The sequence below is a fragment of the Indicator indicator genome, chromosome 30, assembly GCF_027791375.1.
Source record: "Indicator indicator isolate 239-I01 chromosome 30, UM_Iind_1.1, whole genome shotgun sequence".
NCBI classification, from domain to species: domain Eukaryota; kingdom Metazoa; phylum Chordata; class Aves; order Piciformes; family Indicatoridae; genus Indicator; species Indicator indicator.
Window position 1 is genome coordinate 7,938,925 of NC_072039.1, and position 18,491 is coordinate 7,957,415.

Sequence of the window (18,491 nt, forward strand, 5' to 3'; positions counted from 1 at the left end):
TTCACTGCTTCCTGTTTAGGTATTTAACTCATGTTGAGAGGGTTGGACTTTTTGTGCTGTTTGTTTAAAAATCCCACTCACATCTGTTTGCACAAAGTAGCCTCTATGTGTCTAATACAGGAAGATGTCAGATCTTGGAGGAAACTAGGTGCAAATCTCAGCATCTCAAGGTACCTTCTCTTAGTAGCACCAGAAAAAAAGAACTCCTTATGCACAACCTAGCCTGAAAATCCCCAACTGATGTGAGATTTGGACACACCACATGAAATATTCAAGGAAGTTTATTTTTCCTCTTGAACCTTGGCACACACTTTGCTTTCCTGCTCATCCCTAAAATTCCTGTCATCTCAGAAAATGTGGATTTCAAGGCTCAGATTCAGCTGGACTAATTACTTGTGTTGTAATAATCAACCTGCATAATTTATCACTTCTTTGAACATTTAATTAGCCCACAGTGCAAGACAATTAGGTTCTGAATTAGGATAAATTAAAATGCTAGCTTTTGCAGCTTTAAGGATATGCAAGCCACCACCAATTGCTGCTATGAAAATATTCAACAAAGCAGGTAAGAATGCAAAGATCTCAGCCAGGTTAATGATTCTGAAGTAACACAGCCTTTGAAAAGCTAACTGTGAAATGTGTATGTTTCATCACATGTCAATCTGCCTGTGCTGAAAGATAAAAACAAGAAGCTGAAAATGGCAATTTCCTCCTCCTCCTCCACACTCAGCTCCAGCTCCTTCCAGTGAGTGAGGCTCATCAAACCACCTACACATCCACTCCTACCCCTGGGTAACAGGTCCCAGTTCAATCCCTGTATGCATCCACTTGGAGGATGGTCACATTTTGTTTTCCTATAAGCAAAGCACTAAGTCATTTTTCTAAGTACTCTAAAACTGCTTTGGAACTGTCCCTATATCAGGCAGTTAAATGTTCTTTAACAGCTACAGAATAATAAACCTGAATATAGAGCTTTAATGGGAAAAATGGGCAGTGGAGATGCTTTAAGATTAGTAGTCAATGGAGATGCTTTTGTACCCCTAGCAGAAATGCTTTCATTATGTACCCTGTCATTTGGTTTCCATGACTAAGCCATTGTAATAAACTGAAAAGGACCACAGATAATACTTTTAGAAGTGCTAAAGAATCACAGGCCTAATTCTTGCTGGTTTTCTAAGAAAGTCTCATTCTCAGTCTTGCAGCTGCAGCACATGTTTTGGTGCTTTATTTGCATTTTTTTTTTTTTTCAAGATTAGTACAGCAAGCATGAGGCTCTTGGTATCTTTGTGCATCTCAGTATCTGGGTCAAGCTATGATACAAAAAAAAAAAAGAGACTATCTAAATCCTTGGGCTGCTTTGACCTTGGAGAGTCCTTGCTTGTTCTTGAAGTGTTTCTGCAAGTAGTGGCCACATGTATTTGTGGTACAGAGGTCAAGTCCAGTGGATGCATTTCATAGAATCATAGACTGGCTTAGGTTGGAAGGAACCTTAGAGATCATTTACTCCCACTTCCCCACCGTGGGCAGGGATGCCTCTCAACTAGACTTGGCTGCTCAAAGCCTCATCTAACCTGGTCTTGAACACCCCCAGGGAGGAGGCATCCACAGCATCACTGGGTAACCTATTCCAGAATCTCACCATCCTCATGCTGAAGAACTTCTTCCTAAGATCCATATCTAACAAATATAACTCTACAAATGCAACCTCCAGTGAGATGCAAATGCGTTCAGAATCTCCTGAAGTGTCTGGAGAGATGCTCACAGACATCAGCATGAGATACCTGTTGATACCAACCAGGAGCTGCAAGCAGCAATACCAGTTTAGTTCCAGATACTTCTGGCTACAATTTTCAATAGTGTATTTAGTGCTAATTAGTCCATTTTGAATCGTTTGCCCCAAACTGCACAACAATATCACTTCATTAAAAAGGCTTCCATTAAAGAAGAGAGAAAACCCTTCCCACCAGAAGGCTATCTGCACACATTCTACAAGCACCTCAAATTAGAGATGAAATTTCAGCTTCCTTGTTACCATGAGAACAGCAACATTTCTCACAGCCTGTTAAAATTATTAACTCAAGGAGCATATATCTTTTTAAACCTCATTATTATTTATCTAGGCTTCTGCAAGCCTTGGCTGTGCCCACACTAACCACCATTAATCACATGTCAAGTGAACTACTGCCAATATGTAGAGAGCCTCTACCATGTTTTGCCAACAGCTATAATTAGCTTTTATCCTTCTGTTATATTTTTTTCCTTTTTTCTCGTTTCTTTTTTCCGTCTTGCTTCTCGTTTCTTTTTTCCGTCTTGCTTCTCGTTTCTTTTTTCCGTCTTGCTTCTCGTTTCTTTTTTCCGTCTTGCTTCTCGTTTCTTTTTTCCGTCTTGCTTCTCGTTTCTTTTTTCCGTCTTGCTTCTCGTTTCTTTTTTCCGTCTTGCTTCTCGTTTCTTTTTTCCGTCTTGCTTCTCGTTTCTTTTTTCCGTCTTGCTTCTCGTTTCTTTTTTCCGTCTTGCTTCTCGTTTCTTTTTTCCGTCTTGCTTCTCGTTTCTTTTTTCCGTCTTGCTTCTCGTTTCTTTTTTCCGTCTTGCTTCTCGTTTCTTTTTTCCGTCTTGCTTCTCGTTTCTTTTTTCCGTCTTGCTTCTCGTTTCTTTTTTCCGTCTTGCTTCTCGTTTCTTTTTTCCGTCTTGCTTCTCGTTTCTTTTTTCCGTCTTGCTTCTCGTTTCTTTTTTCCGTCTTGCTTCTCGTTTCTTTTTTCCGTCTTGCTTCTCGTTTCTTTTTTCCGTCTTGCTTCTCGTTTCTTTTTTCCGTCTTGCTTCTCGTTTCTTTTTTCCGTCTTGCTTCTCGTTTCTTTTTTCCGTCTTGCTTCTCGTTTCTTTTTTCCGTCTTGCTTCTCGTTTCTTTTTTTCCGTCTTGCTTCTCGTTTCTTTTTTCCGTCTTGCTTCTCGTTTCTTTTTTCCGTCTTGCTTCTCGTTTCTTTTTTCCGTCTTGCTTCTCGTTTCTTTTTTCCGTCTTGCTTCTCGTTTCTTTTTTCCGTCTTGCTTCTCGTTTCTTTTTTCCGTCTTGCTTCTCGTTTCTTTTTTCCGTCTTGCTTCTCGTTTCTTTTTTCCGTCTTGCTTCTCGTTTCTTTTTTCCGTCTTGCTTCTCGTTTCTTTTTTCCGTCTTGCTTCTCGTTTCTTTTTTCCGTCTTGCTTCTCGTTTCTTTTTTCCGTCTTGCTTCTCGTTTCTTTTTTCCGTCTTGCTTCTCGTTTCTTTTTTCCGTCTTGCTTCTCGTTTCTTTTTTCCGTCTTGCTTCTCGTTTCTTTTTTCCGTCTTGCTTCTCGTTTCTTTTTTCCGTCTTGCTTCTCGTTTCTTTTTTCCGTCTTGCTTCTCGTTTCTTTTTTCCGTCTTGCTTCTCGTTTCTTTTTTCCGTCTTGCTTCTCGTTTCTTTTTTCCGTCTTGCTTCTCGTTTCTTTTTTCCGTCTTGCTTCTCGTTTCTTTTTTCCGTCTTGCTTCTCGTTTCTTTTTTCCGTCTTGCTTCTCGTTTCTTTTTTCCGTCTTGCGTCTCGTTTCTTTTTTCCGTCTTGCTTCTCGTTTCTTTTTTCCGTCTTGCGTCTCGTTTCTTTTTTCCGTCTTGCGTCTCGTTTCTTTTTTCCGTCTTGCGTCTCGTTTCTTTTTTCCGTCTTGCGTCTCGTTTCTTTTTTCCGTCTTGCGTCTCGTTTCTTTTTTCCGTCTTGCGTCTCGTTTCTTTTTTCCGTCTTGCGTCTCGTTTCTTTTTTTCCGTCTTGCGTCTCGTTTCTTTTTTTCCGTCTTGCGTCTCGTTTCTTTTTTCCGTCTTGCGTCTCGTTTCTTTTTTCCGTCTTGCGTCTCGTTTCTTTTTTTCCCCGTCTTGCGTCTCGTTTCTTTTTTCCGTCTTGCGTCTCGTTTCTTTTTTCCCGTCTTGCGTCTCGTTTCTTTTTTTTCCCCGTCTTGCGTCTCGTTTCTTTTTTTCCGTCTTGCGTCTCGTTTCTTTTTTCCGTCTTGCGTCTCGTTTCTTTTTTTCCCGTCTTGCGTCTCGTTTCCTTTTTTTTTTCCCCCGTCTTGCGTCTCGTTTCTTTTTTCCGTCTTGCGTCTCGTTTCTTTTTTCCGTCTTGCGTCTCGTTTCTTTTTTTCCGTCTTGCGTCTCGTTTCTTTTTTCCGTCTTGCGTCTCGTTTCTTTTTTCCGTCTTGCGTCTCGTTTCTTTTTTCCGTCTTGCGTCTCGTTTCTTTTTTCCGTCTTGCGTCTCGTTTCCTTTTTTTTTTTCCCCCCGTCTTGCGTCTCGTTTCCTTTTTTTTTTTTCCCCCCGTCTTGCGTCTCGTTTCCTTTTTTTTTTTCCCCCCGTCTTGCTTCCGGTTTCCTTTTTCCCCTTTTGTACTGGCAATGAGTTGACATTTGAGCAGAAACTGCTGTAATGAAAAACACAGAAAAGCTTGTGTCTCTAGTAATCTTCCAGCCTGTGGCAAGTTCAGTGGTGGTCCAAGTTCAGTGGTGTGGGGAAAAGAATAGCCATGAGGGGCCCAGAACAACTCACAGCAAGTACAACCTACAGGTTTCACTGATGGCATCAAGTCACCCAAGAGCTTGAGGTTGCCATAGCAATGTGCAAGGAGGCCAGCCTTGCTCGAGCAGGGCAAGGGCTGCATGTTTTCCCTTCTGGTGGTGTTTCAATCCTCTGATGCACAGGCTGCCCTGTCCTCTCCTTCTCACCTCAGCAGCAATTGTAACAGTTTGCTTTCAGCAGAGAGAGGGTGAGGAAAAGCCACTGTGAGCATTTGGCTCAGTGCAAGAAAGATTAACAGCAGGAGCGAGGGTCTGAACCAGAGAGCCTGCTGTCAGCGTGTGCTGTCAGCAAAGCTGCCCTGATTCATGCTGTACTTCTTGTGCTTTGCATGTCCTCATGGCTCAAAGGAGATGGAGGGGGCATTTTGAAAAGGAAAGATTCCAGCTGCCTTGTTACCTGCTGACACTGGAGTTGCTGTGGCTGCTTGGGCAATCCATCACCTCTCTGGCTCCCACCTAGCTGCTGGCTTTCAGGTGATTCCAGGAGAAGGCAACTCATTTGGCCAGATGTCAAAAGGGAACACAAGGTGAATTCCAGTGTGGGGGTGCACAGCTTAGAGGTGTTTCAGTCTTTTCTTCATGGCATGCTTATTACTAAACTCCTGCTGCCATGCCAGGAGAGGAGAGATAAAGGTTTTAGGGTTTCAGAAGTTAAATTCACAGAATTCTTTGACAATTCTGATTCTTTCCTGCTTTTTTGTTTGTTTGTTTGGTTTGTTTTAATTGCCTCCTAGATACAGTAAAGCAAGCTTTAGTGCCTTAAGACTGTGTTGTCTTCTTAAGTACCAGGTGGGACTATTAGACCAGCTCAGACAAAGGCAGTGGCAGAAGCTGGTGAATCAAAGTGGGAGTGCACAGCAGCAGCCCTCAGGACAAGCATAACAGTTTGTGTCCACCCCTTGGCTCTGTGGGTAGTCAGTGGGACCACTGTACAAGTCCAGCTGCTGAGCCACACACTTGTCTTCTTGCACTCAGCAAGAGCAATGTGGGGTAAAAGTTATTCTGCATCCCTGACCTTTCTTTCTTGTTTTTCTGGGTGTGAAAATAACCACTGCAGGAGGACCTGCTGGAAGATTTAGGTTAGATACTAGGAAGAAATTCTTTACAGTGAGGGTGATGAGACATTGGAACAGGTTACCCAGGGAGGTTGTGGATTCCCCTTTCTTAGAGCTGTTCAAGGCCAGGATGGATGAGGCCTTGAGCAGCCTGATCTAGTGTGCCCACGGCAGAGGAGTTGGAACTAGATGATCTTTAAGTCCCTTCTAACCCAAACCTGTGATTATCAGTTTCAGAGTATCGGTGGCTTTGTGCCCCATGCCTGTGTCGCAGTGCCAGGAGCTGAGCTGGAGGCCATGCTAACCTTTCCTGCTCTCAGAACAGTCCTCATGCTTGTACATCACAGGTGTGAATGCAAACCAGCTCAGGGCTGCTTTCCCAACAACTCTTTGCAACTGCAGCATTTTACTTTTGCTTAGGTCCTTACAAGGTACAAAACTGTGGCAGAAAAAGGGCATTTTAAAGCATGCTCAAGCATGAGGCAGTGCAGCCAGACTGGTTCCAGTACTGCCAGATGCTACTTCACCTGTCCCTGAACCATGTTAATATTTGTTGTGCAGACCTGACCTGCATTTTGCCAGCGTGAGCAGGGCCTCAGCTCTGTGTATTTATTATTTGCAGCGTTTAGAACACAGCAGAGTAAGCAGACACTCCCCAGGATTACTGAATGGCTCATTTTGAAATGGCTTTGTATTAGCTTTCTATTGATCAGATTGTTGGTTACTTGTAAACCCAGAATTTCTTCTCTAGACTCTTAGTTCTTCCAGTAGTTTTGCTGCCTCATCTTAAAGCCTTTGTGATCAATAGCCACTTATTGTTTATGAAAACAGAAGCAGGATAATAAAGATATGTTCATACTAACTATGAGGATAAAGATAAGATAAAGCAGGAATATCTCAATAGATGAAAAGGGTCTTGAAGATAAGGAATGCCCATGAATTCTGGGGAAAATAATAAGATTCCAGAGATAAAGTAAACCATAACAATCTTTATGATAATGGGAGAAGAGCACATTAAGAATTTTATTAGCAAGAACTACAAAAATTAGCTTTCTCCATTTTCATTTTGGAATCAGCAAACATTTTGTTTCCATAATAAAAACAGCAATGAAAAGAAAATTGGACACAGGGCATTACACTTCTTGCTCTGCAGGCTAAGATGATTCTCCTCTCTCAGAGGCCCAATCTGGACAATCAAGGTTTTAACTCTGGGGGGCATGGTGCATGTCACAAATGTGCCATCAAACCCATGGCTCCCTCCACTTGAGGGCTCAGGCTGTGTGTGATGAGCATGACTTCGGCAGAGTCCTTCCTTCTCAGTTAGTCACACCAGGAGCAGGAATCATCAGTATGCTGAGGGATGAAGGGGAAAGTGTTCCTTTATTCCTTTCTGTGCATTGGCTCCAGATGAATCCAGGGCAGGAGTTTGTACCTAGGTGGGGGATTATGCAGGGGAAGTTTAGGCTCGAGGTGAGGAGAAAGTTCTTCATGGAGAGAGTTGTTAGCCACTGGAATGTGCTGCCCAGGGAGGTGGTGGAGTCACCATCCCTGGAGGTGTTCAAGGGGGGATTGGATGTGGCTCTTGGTGACATGGTTTAGTGGTCATGAGGTCTTGTGTGACAGATTGGACTCGATGATCCTTGAGGTCTTTTCCAACCTTATTGATTCTGTGACCTGCTGGCAGATGCTGACACTGCCTGGCCTGAGCAGGCAAAGCACCACTATATAATAATAGTACAGAGAGCATGGGAAGGAAAGCATCTGTGCCATCCTGATAAACCAGATAAGGACTCTTGGTTTGCAGAGAACCTAGGGGCAAAAATGAAGCTCAGGAGAGCAGAAAAATCCTATGGGCAGTGGCACTGGCAGACCTGCAGGGAGCAGAAACCACCAGGGAACAGCTTCTGAAGCATTCCTGAAACAGAGTGGAGAAACCCTGCTCAGCTTGACTAATAGGTCCAGTCTAAGGAACCAGTGTCCTTGGCACTTCAGTTGTGGCTTGGTTACCAGAGCCATTGCCTTAATCTCTGGCCTAGCATTTAGTGCAAGAACAGCTTCATCAGTCAGCAGAAAAGGAGAATTTAGGAACTGACTGGCAAGCTAACATGAACTGGAATTCAGACTCCTGAGATCTTGTCACATGACAGCAGCTGCAAGGCCATAGCTGTGACATGCTTCAGGCTTGGAGATATCTTCACCTCATCTTTTCTCAAACTCTTTTCACCAATCCACCTCAACACCATCCTAGAGATATGGGACTTCAAGTGCATGATTTGCCTCACTGTCAAAACCCACCCTGAGTTTGGGTTGGCTACTAAAGCCTTAGTCTCTGGGATCTGTACTCCCATCTCAATAAAGTATGCATAGCAGTTCAAGAACAAAATACAGTCCCATCTTGGAATGATCATGATTCTGCATTTTGAAGCTTATTAGTCACTTCTCAGGAGCCACTGAGAAAGGAAGAGAAAAAAAAAAAAAAAAGCTGTTTCCAACATCCAGGCCTGAAAGGGTAGATTGTGTTCAGTGATGGCTCCAATTGCATTGCCAGTGAGTCAAAGCACTTTTTGCTAGGGCCATTAAGCAGGCTAGGGGAACGTTCATGTATGTTTAATGCTCAGGAAATCAGGACAATTGAATTCCAAGGATCAGGGACAAAATAAGTAAAATTAGAAAGGTTGATGGAATGAGCAGGGGGAAAATGTGCACACATTGCTACGGAAGCTCAGCTTGGAAAACCTGGCTTTAGGATTCTTTGCAAGATGGTGGACTGTGGAAAGAGTCTTACCCTGGATCAGTTTAGCCACTCAATTATCTTGGTATAGAAAATTGCATCTAAGCATGAGGAGGGACTTCTTTACTTTGAGGATGGTAGAGCACTTGAACAGGCTGCTCAGAGAGGTGGTGGAGTCTCCATCTCTGTGCAATCTGCTCTAGGTGAACCTGCTCTGGCAGGGGAGTGGGAATCCAGAGGTCCTTTCCAAACCCCTGTCATTGTGTGATTCTATGTATAAGCACCAGCTCTAAACCTGAAGACTGCATCCCAGAGCCTTTAAAACTCCTGCAAAGAGAAAGCAACCAATCCAACACACTTAAGACTTCACATTAACTCTGTTCCTGGACTCACAGCGCTGAAGAGGTAACTGACCATGACTATGGCTTCAAGTTGCCAAGGCTCAGTCAGCATCCAGGATGAGGCAAGATTGAGATTATTTTGGAGGCAAAAGCTACTCATTGTTGTTCAAAGTACTCTGAGCTGATATTGGATGAGGTCAGTTGATAAGGACTGGCTTCATGGTCAGTGGTGGACACTGCATTCTGTGGATTTCTGCAGTGAGGCATGAGAGACTGACTGACTTCTAGGCCATTACAGGACCATCCTTCCAATACTCCTCCCCTCTTATTGTTTTCTTACCTTTCCAAGGGTGGAGGAAGACCTAACATCCATTTTTCTACTAGCAGCAGCTGTGACAACTTACCCAGAGAGACATGTCCTCCTTCAAGTATTCCTGCTGCCATCTCTTGCTGCTTCAGCACCATGTGAATGTCTCTTCAGGCCACTCTATGACATCCATGGGAAGCAGTGCATACTTGCCCCACTGCTGTGTCTCCAACCCACAACAATGAAGGCCATCTCATGGCAATCATGACACCTTGAATCTTCTTTTCCCTTTTTAGAGCCTTCATTTTATAGTGAGAGGTTTGCCATCCATGGCTCCCATAACTCTGAGCCATTAAAATGCTATGGATCTAGTTTATCGCCCTTGATTATGAATCCTCTCTCTTCACCGAGCTGTAAATAAAGGCTTTTGACTTTAAACACAGCTCAGATCCCTCATGACTGAAAGCAGCCTGCTGCTCTCTCAACATGTTTGTCTAATGTCTGCAGGAGTAAGAAGAGGGAGCAGGAGAGCAGATGGTGCAGCTATCTCAGTGCGGAGAATAGAGTCTATGTGTGCAGTGGGGAGACATCCAGTATTTTCCAATGCAGCACTATAATTACTGTGGAGAGGATTTTATTTTTAAACTGCAGCTTAAATAAAATGATTGCTTCAGACCACACAGGCTTCCAGTGCAGCTGGAAGCCTTTTCTTCAAACAGGAGGGAGAATCCCAAATATAAAGGCTAAGGTGTGGGGGACTTTAGGACAAAGCAGGAGAGCAATAAACTACTGAAAGGGGAAGGCATTTCCAGTGCAAACTGTGAGTGAAGGGTCCCTTCAAGAAAAATTTTCCTCCTCCTCTTTAGAAACATAGTGGGGTGGTGAGGCAGGGCTGGTGTGCTTGGGGAATGTCAGTTGAAACTGCTCAAAACAGGGAAGAAGTGTAAAGGGAAACTAAAAAACTAATGAGGACAACAGTTAAAAACAAGAAGTAGGGTCTTCCCAGGGTAAGGGAACTGGTGCAAGCTAAGGGCAGGCCTTAGTCTGACCAGATGGGGAGCAACTTCTGCCCAGCTATTCTTCCATTGCCTCTTTCCCTTCCCATCACATGCATTATTCAGTAGGAGCAGAGTTACAAAGACCTAATTAATCCTTTCAATTAAGTTAACATTTTCAGTTCTTAATTCTGAGCAAAGTGCAGTATTTTAGCCTGGTTCAATAAATAGCCTGTGCCACTTATCTCCCTCTCTCACACGGAATCCCTGGAAAAACTAAAAAGAGCACGCTGAAGTTGGTTTAATGAAAAGATTTCCTTCAGAAGTTATCTCAGGAGGTAAGGCAGTGGCAGAAGGAGGTGTTAAGTCCCTTTGAAATGGGGCTGGGGATTATCAGTTATTTTGGTGCAGAAGGGACAGAGATGGGGAATAAAAGGGAAAACAAAGGCTGGGCCATTTTTCAGTTCCCCCAGTTTAGAGCAGACAGTGAAGGTGCTGGCTGATGGCTGCATGGTGCTGTAACAGGGAAACAAAAGGGCTCCCATTGCTCCAAATGGCTCAGCCCCCAAAGCCATCCCATCTAGCTGGGAGCCACTGGGCAGACAGTGCCCCACCAAGCCCCATGTATTAGTGATCCACCAAAGTGAACTGAGGGCTAGGGCCTGCATTTAAGCAGGAAACAACCAAAGCAGCAGCATGAGCAATGGAATTCAAGAACTGTCACACAACAAAGGAGGCACAGCCATGCCTTCCAACAGGCAAGCAGAAAGTATTTCCCTTCTTCAGTGACCTGAAGCTTTTGAGATGAATATACAGTTTCTATTTCCCCCTCCTTCCTGAGATAACAGTTACAGAATACTTAGTGATAATCAGTGCTATTGCTAATTCTGTTTGGTCTTCAATGATTTACTTTCCCCATGTCCTCATTTTCCCCATTTGTATAGCACAGCTCTTACCTACACCACAAGAGCTTTGAAAGGAAAAAGGGATTTATCTTAAGCCTGATTCTAATCTCTTTTGCAGCACATATAAATAACTTTCACACTGAAAATTCAGCCCTGTATTCTGGCACGGTGGTTTTTTTGGGGGTTGGGATTTTTTTTTTGTTTTGGCTTGGGTTTTTTCACTTTTTTTTTTTAATTAAAAAGTATAAAAAATACAGAACATTGGAAAAATCAATGACTGGCTGAAGCATTCTGACAGGAAATATTTGTAAGTAAGTGCAAAATGACTTTACAGTCACAGGCTGCACATAACACAGCAGAGATCTGTTGAGAAACAGTCCTAAGGAGATGTCAAGATTTTATGAGTCCCTTTTTTTTCTGGCATGGTCTTGTGATATTGGAAAGCCAAAGCTGTGAGCAAAGGGAGAAGAGGAGCTCTTTGTTGGTACTTGCCAGTGGACAGGGAGGAGAAACCCTCCTGTGGTAGCAGCCCAGTAGGGAACGGGATGCAAAAGTGAGGAAGGGCTCTTGGCTGGACCACTCAGGCCTCATCTGTATGAAAGAAGCTGTGATATTTGTATTAAAATTATTTGTTTTCTGCAACTTTAACATTTGCACTGGTGCTTGGGAATGCCTGGACAGGAGGGCTATGTGTGTGTAACCTGGGTAGTGTAGGCACTCTGTCAGAGGCAGCAAACTGCCTGACATGCTGTGAGACAGGTCCCCAGACAACTAGTTTGTTTTGGTTAGAGGGACTTATGAAGGAGCTTTTAGGCTGCTGCTTCTTTTTCCAAACACCATCAGAAGCTGCAGCAAGAAACATCCCTTCCATCCTTTGCAAGCTTGATGCTATCATAACTTCTGCAGCAGTAAGTTGGGGCTGAGGATGATGCTGAGTGCAGGAGCCTCCTACCCAGCTCAAAGCCATGACTACCTGTGGGAGAGACTCTGCAGTCCTAGAGACTTCAAACCCCTTTAGAAGTAGATGGTGAGTACTCACTACCTCAGCAGCCCTCCACAGCTGTGGAAACAGATGTAGATCAAGTACATTGTCCTCTTACCCCAGGCTGTAAAATTCTTGTGTTTGCTTGATCATTCAGTTATGCTACCCTACAGGCTCCCTTCAGTGCATTAGGCTTCTTTAAACCCCCTGTGTAAAGTCTCTGTTTGATAGGGAGGAGGCATTATTCATCCCTGAATGTCCTGAAAATATATTTGAAGTTCCCAGGATAATGACTGCAAACTTGAGCTGTTTAAATCCAGTGACCTCAAATCTCCTGAAGAAAACAGACCTTTGTGACCACATTATCAATCTACTGCCAAAAGGATGAAACTCAACCAAACCACCCCCACCCCACCCCTGAAACTTAGGAACCTGTTAGTCTATTTTAACATTTTACATAGAAATAGTCAAAGGTGATTACAATCCTATAAATATTATGGCAATTAGTATCTAGCTAGAGTGGGGACCCAAATGAGCACCTACACCAGGGAAAAGATCTCAGTTGTTAGGTATTCTGCTTGGGGCACACTGCTCAGTGTGGCTCTCACAAAAGACACATAAGGAGGCTGCAGTTACTCTGTGTGGAGAGAGAAAGGGGAGGAAAAAAAGGGACAAAAAGCTCAGCTTCATAGGAAGCTCGACTCCATTAGCTCTGTTGTTCCCAGAACAACTTGGTGTTTGCAGAAATCAAAGCTTTCCTTTTCAGTGCCAGAACAAATGGTTGAAGCAGTTGGAAATTTCTGAAAATATTAATGATGGTAGCAGTAAAGCACAGAAGGTTCACTCTGTGTGGTTGGTTCTTGTCCTAATGAATTCTGAGTGGAGTAGTGTGTTTTAAAAGCTCAGAGTGCTGTATTTTTGTTATTATTAGAGCAATGATTACTCTAAACTGAATCATTCAGGTTAAAAAAACCCCAACCCACCCATTGTTTCCTCCACTGTCTCAAAGAATTCAGGACTCAATGTATTTATTGAAGGCCTTTGTACCTAGTCAGCTGGCAAGCCATGCCTGGCTATAGCAAGCAGGCTGTTCTGCAGCCAGAATTCCTCTCAAAACCAAAGGAAGAAGTCCAAGTGACCCCAATTAACAGCAAGGTTCATAGGCTCAGCTGAGCTTACAGCAGCAACACTGCAGATTCTCAGATGTTTCACATTTCCAATGCCAAATGGCCTTTCTCTGACTCCTTGCAGCAAAAATAGAAACGAATCTGAAGTGGTTTGTAGGGTTTTAATGTCCTTGACTCAAAGAGAAGCATGCTTCCCTTTCATGTCACAGACTCTCTCAACACATACAAAGGAGTCCTGTGGTCCTCCATTGCCCCATCCACCCCAAGATGGTCAAGGAACCTGCATCAGTGAGGCTGAAAATCTCACAGAATCAACCAGGTTGGAAGAGACCTCCAAGATCATCAAGTCCAACTCACATAACACTCCCCTCCTTCTCTACTACACTGGGAAGAACAGTCAGGTGTACCCTGCTACCAGTCCACTGGCAACTGAACCTGTTGGCTACCATTTCTGGGGGGAGGGGAGGGGAAGGGAAGGGGAGGAGGGATTTTTTTTGTCCCTTCCATAGTGAATGATAGATGTGGCACAGCTGGGAGCTTTGAAAGTGGTTCTCCCTGCGCTGCTGCTACAGTAAACAAGAGGTTTAATTTCTCACACTGAAGAGAAGAAAATGTAATCTCTACAAGGTGATGGATGATTGCACTCACCATTTGTAACAAGTTTTAATAAAATGGTAGGAGGGTTCTCCCTCCTTAGCACATTCCAGCAGCAGGGAATTTTTTTGAACCCGCTTTCAGAGTGGCAGTTGTTACATCCTTCTCTTTAGCTTTGAGATACTCCTTTTTAAACAAGTACTTGAAAGGCACAGAGGTTATTCCTGTAGGCCTTTCAGATGGTATGCCATTCACACAACTATGAACTGACTTCATAGAATCAGCCAGGTTGGAAGAGACCTCCAAGATCATCCAGTCCAACCTATCCCCCAGCCCTATCCAATCAACCAGACCATGGCACTAAGTGCCTCATCCAGTCTTCTCTTGAGCATCTCCAGGGATGGTGACTCCACCACCTCCCTGGGCAGCCCATTCCAATGGGCAGTCACTCTGTCTGTGAAGAACTTCCTCCTAACATCCAGTCTATACCTCCCCTGGCACAACTTGGTAAGAAAAACTCTACAGTGAACCCACCACACATCCAGCATTTCCCATACTGTGCCATCTGTTGCCCTGCATTTGCACTTTTCAAGAACTTACTCTGCTTTGGGGTAATTTCAAGTTCAAGGCTGTGTGGTTGTAATATTTTTGTGTGAGGGCCTGATGTGCAGCTGGGCTGCAGTGGAGTAGTGGACACCTTGCATGCTGCTGTGTGGGAGGAGAATGGTTTCCAGGAGGTCCCTGCTCTCTAGTAGATGCACAACCAGGGATGTCTCCACATGGCTGAGATGGCTGTGCAGCAGTGCAGCCATGGGGAAGCAGAGCTGCACAGCTCAAATGTGCTCCAACTGCCCATGGGGTTTGGAGAAATGCAGGGACCAGGAGTGCTGCCTTCCCTGGCATGGCAAACTTGCAGTGTTGGTGTGATGGAGGAACCACCACCTCATGAGAACTCAAAAGAACTCTGGTATAAAGTGTCAACTATTCCAGTTGTTTGTGTAGGGAAGTTATTTAACCAACAGCTTCCTGAGGAGTGGGGTTGGTCAGCCTGGAGAAAAGGAGGCTCGGGGGAGACCACCTTGCTCTCTACAGCTCCCTGTAAGGAGGTTGGATTGAGTTGGGGGTTGGTCTCTTCTCCTTATAACAAGAGATGGGACTTTACTATGAGCTCTTTACTATGAGGGTGGCAGAAGACAGGAACAGGTTGCCCAGGAAGGTGGTAGAGGCCCCATCCCTAGGCACATTCAAGGTTTTGATGGGTTCTGAGCAGCCTGATCCAGTTTGGGATGTTCCTTCTGACTGCAGTGAGGTTGGACTAGATGACTTTTTAAGGTCCTTTCTGACCCAGTGAATTCTATGACAAGACAATGGCCTCAAGTTGTGCCAAGGGAGGTTTAGGTTGGATATTAGGAAAAGTTTCTTCTTTGAAAGAGTTGTCAAGCCCTAGAACAGGCTTCCCAGGGCAGTGGTGGTGTCCCCATCCCTGGAGGGATTTAAAAGATGTATGAATGTGGCTCTGAGGGCCATGGTTTTGTGATGGATTTGGCAGTGCTGTGTTAACCATTGGACTTGATGATCTTAAGGGTCTCTTTAGCCAAAATGATTCTATGATTTTATGATCTGGGTCCTGATGCTGAAGTAAGCCTGTCCCAGAGCAGCACTGAAGTCATGCCTTTGGGTGGGGATAGAAGAGGAGCATGCAGCAGCATTCTGAGGGTGTATAGCAGTTACCAGGATTGTAATTCCCCTTCAGTAAGATGAATTTTTCCTGCATGTTAGTCATTATTATTAGGTTCAAACATAGCTCTGGAAGCAAAAGTGCTAGGTAGCTGCATGGCATCGTTGGTGTCTCCTGCTGGTGAGGAAGGTAATTCCATATCCCTTCTTTATGGCAGCACCAATGTAGGAGAAGTTGTTAATGAGGAGTCAAACTCTCAGGCTAGACTATGCTGAAGTATTTCCCAGAGAAAAGGCAGGGATTTTAATTATGTCAAACAACCACCTCAAACTTCTAGTGAGGATAAGAGAATAAATTAGGCAGTTCCTACGTGAGGGGGAAGTGGAGGAAGGAGCTTTACAAATTCTGTAGCACTGCTGCCTAAGTGCTGATTTACAGTAATTCCTTTCATTTCTTTTCTAATTAAACATCTCCTGAAGGATCAGGCCTGTCAATGTGATCTGAGGGCCTATAGCCTGAAGTGTAAAGTGAGGCAAATTGCCTGACTTACTTGCAATGATAGAGTCATTCTGGAAGGAGATTGAAAATCAATACTTGTCATCCCTGCACAGTGCTCTTTATTCAGAGGGGCAATTTGTAAGTGTAATCTGTATGAGTGTAGTGGGAGCACACAAAGTTACAGTACTAGTCATGCAGAGTGAAATGACAGAATATAAAATATAGGCTTATTGCCATTTTATTCATATTAATGTCAAGGAAGCTTATGAATAAGCTCAACATTTTAATTCAATGCTGTGCAGCCAGGCCACTTGCTGCAGCTTTTGGCTTAGGATGCAGTCAGCACCAAGGGCACATAATTTCCCCTTTGACAACATCAGACAGGATCTGTATGCATCTGCTTTCAGCTGTGGCAAGGCAAACAAGGGTTTAAAAAAAAAAAACACACACACACACAAAAAAAACCAACCCAAAGAAATGGATCAACCCCATGTATGCTGAGAAAACAGCAAAGAAGCTTTCAGTGATCGTGGGGCTTAGTCAGACTCCAAGAGGATGGCAGCACTAAGTGCAGATGCAATCACAGGAGACAAGAGGCACTCAAGAGCTTGTGCTTTCTTTTTTTTTTTTTTTCAAATGAGAGTACTCAAGAGTGGAAGACTGACAGCTCTGACTTACCCCAGGAATAATACAGGCAGGTGTCTTGTTAAGCTTTCCCTTGCAGCTCTGGCAGCCCACTTCAATCTGCACTGCTAACTATGAACAGCATTCTCCTGAGTCTCTCCTGAACTGAGTTTGCCAGTTATAACAATTATTGGGACAAATTAGTTAGGACAAATTAGAGAGGGGCAAATGGGTCTTGCTTGCTGCAGCAGGCTGTTAAGCTCACCTTACCTGTTTGCTGAATGAGAGCTAGAGAAGTGAGCTGTAATTCTGGTTGGCATTGCTACCTCTGTGCTGGTACTCAGCTGAAATAATTCTTGCTGAAAGGAGTCTGTGACATCATAAAAGACAATATGGCATTTCTCTCCTTGGAAAATGAGCTTGGGAAAAAAGAACAACCCAGAATAATTATTCAGAATTATTATTTAGAACTATTCAATTTTGGGTTCCCCAGTTTAGGAGGGACAGGGACCTGCTGGAGAGAGTCCAGAGGAGGGCTACGAGGATGATTAAGGGACTGGAGCACTGCCTGATGAGGAGAGGCTGAGGGACCTGGGGCTTTTGAGTCTGGAAAAGAGAAGACTGAGAGGGGATTTAATCAATGTTTATAAATATCTGAGGGCTGGGTGTCAGGAGGGCAGGGGACAGGCTCTGCTCACTTGCTCCCTGGGGTAGGACAAGGAGCAATGGACGTAAGCTGCAGCACAGGAGGTTCCACCTCAACGCAAGAGGGAAGTTCTTTACTGTAATGGTCACAGAGCACTGGAACAGGCTGCCCAGAGAGGTTGTGGAGTCTCCTTTGCTGGAGACTTTCAAGACCCACCTGGATGCATTCCTCTGTGACCTGAGCTAGATTGTGTGGTCCTGCTCTGGCAGGGGGGTTGGACTCAATGATCTGTTTGGGTCCCTTCCAACCCTTGACATCCTGTGGTCCTGTGATCAGAAAAAATAAAAAGTGTAATTCTGAGGAGAGCTCTCCTCTCCTCAGAGCTCCACTTCCCTCATGAGATAGAGATTATAAAATTAAAAGGTTCTGAAATTGGCCTAAAGACTTCTTATGGGAGGCCTGTGCCCAGGAATTGCCCTGTGGTGACCTTTTTTTGACCTGAGTGTGGGTTCGGTTTGCTTGCACTCTACCGTGGCTGAAGAGGTGGAGTGGACAAACAAAACTCCCAAACACTCCCCACATCATCACCTGCCAAACTCCTAGACCTCATTAGAATTATTTTTAAAAGAGTAAAAAGATTTTGGTTTTGCTGCCTGCCTGTTTGAAGAATGATCCTTTAGCAACCAGGGCAAGTCTTTGGCAAAGGGGTGAATTGCCAAAGTTGTTTTAGAACACGGGCTCATAGGATTCCTAAACCTTATCAGCCTGGGTTGTAAGAGTAGGAAAGCTCAGTGATGATGGTGCTGCATCTCCTCCCAGCCCACCCAAAAGCGATTGGCATGTCATGTTTTCTGCAGATGGACCACAAATGGCACATGTACAGCTGATGCACTCTGGCACCGGGGGAATGAGATTGCACTTGCCAGCTTAGCTTGCCAGCCAGGAGCCAGATTTAATTTGGAAGAGAACGGGCCACAGTTGTTGCAGAAATAGCAAAGAGCAGATTTTTAATCATCCTCTGTTCCTCCCTGTTCAGTCTCATCCCCTAATTGGTAAATGAGAGGCCCAATCAGCTCAAATCAGGGGAAAAATGTGTCACAAGCAGCCAGTGAGACAGAAAACAGAGGTACCCACTCCTTGATATCATGATCTTGCAGCTGTTTACAAGTCAGATTTAGCTAATCAGAGGGTCCCAGGGAGCAATTAGTCTCTCTTTCTAGGGTCCATGTGTAAATTCTAGTGGAAAAGAGCATTTTTTCCGCTTGCTGCCCTGATTATTTTTGCATGCTGTTAACTATTTGCCATTTTATCCACCAGAAGGGACATATAATGTCATTTTATATGTTTGGAGATAAACATAGCTAGGCTGATCAGGAAGTAAAACATTTTAAACTGAGTGTAGTAAAGTGTTTGGAAGAAGTAAATTTCACCTTTTTTTTGTTGTTTGTTTCT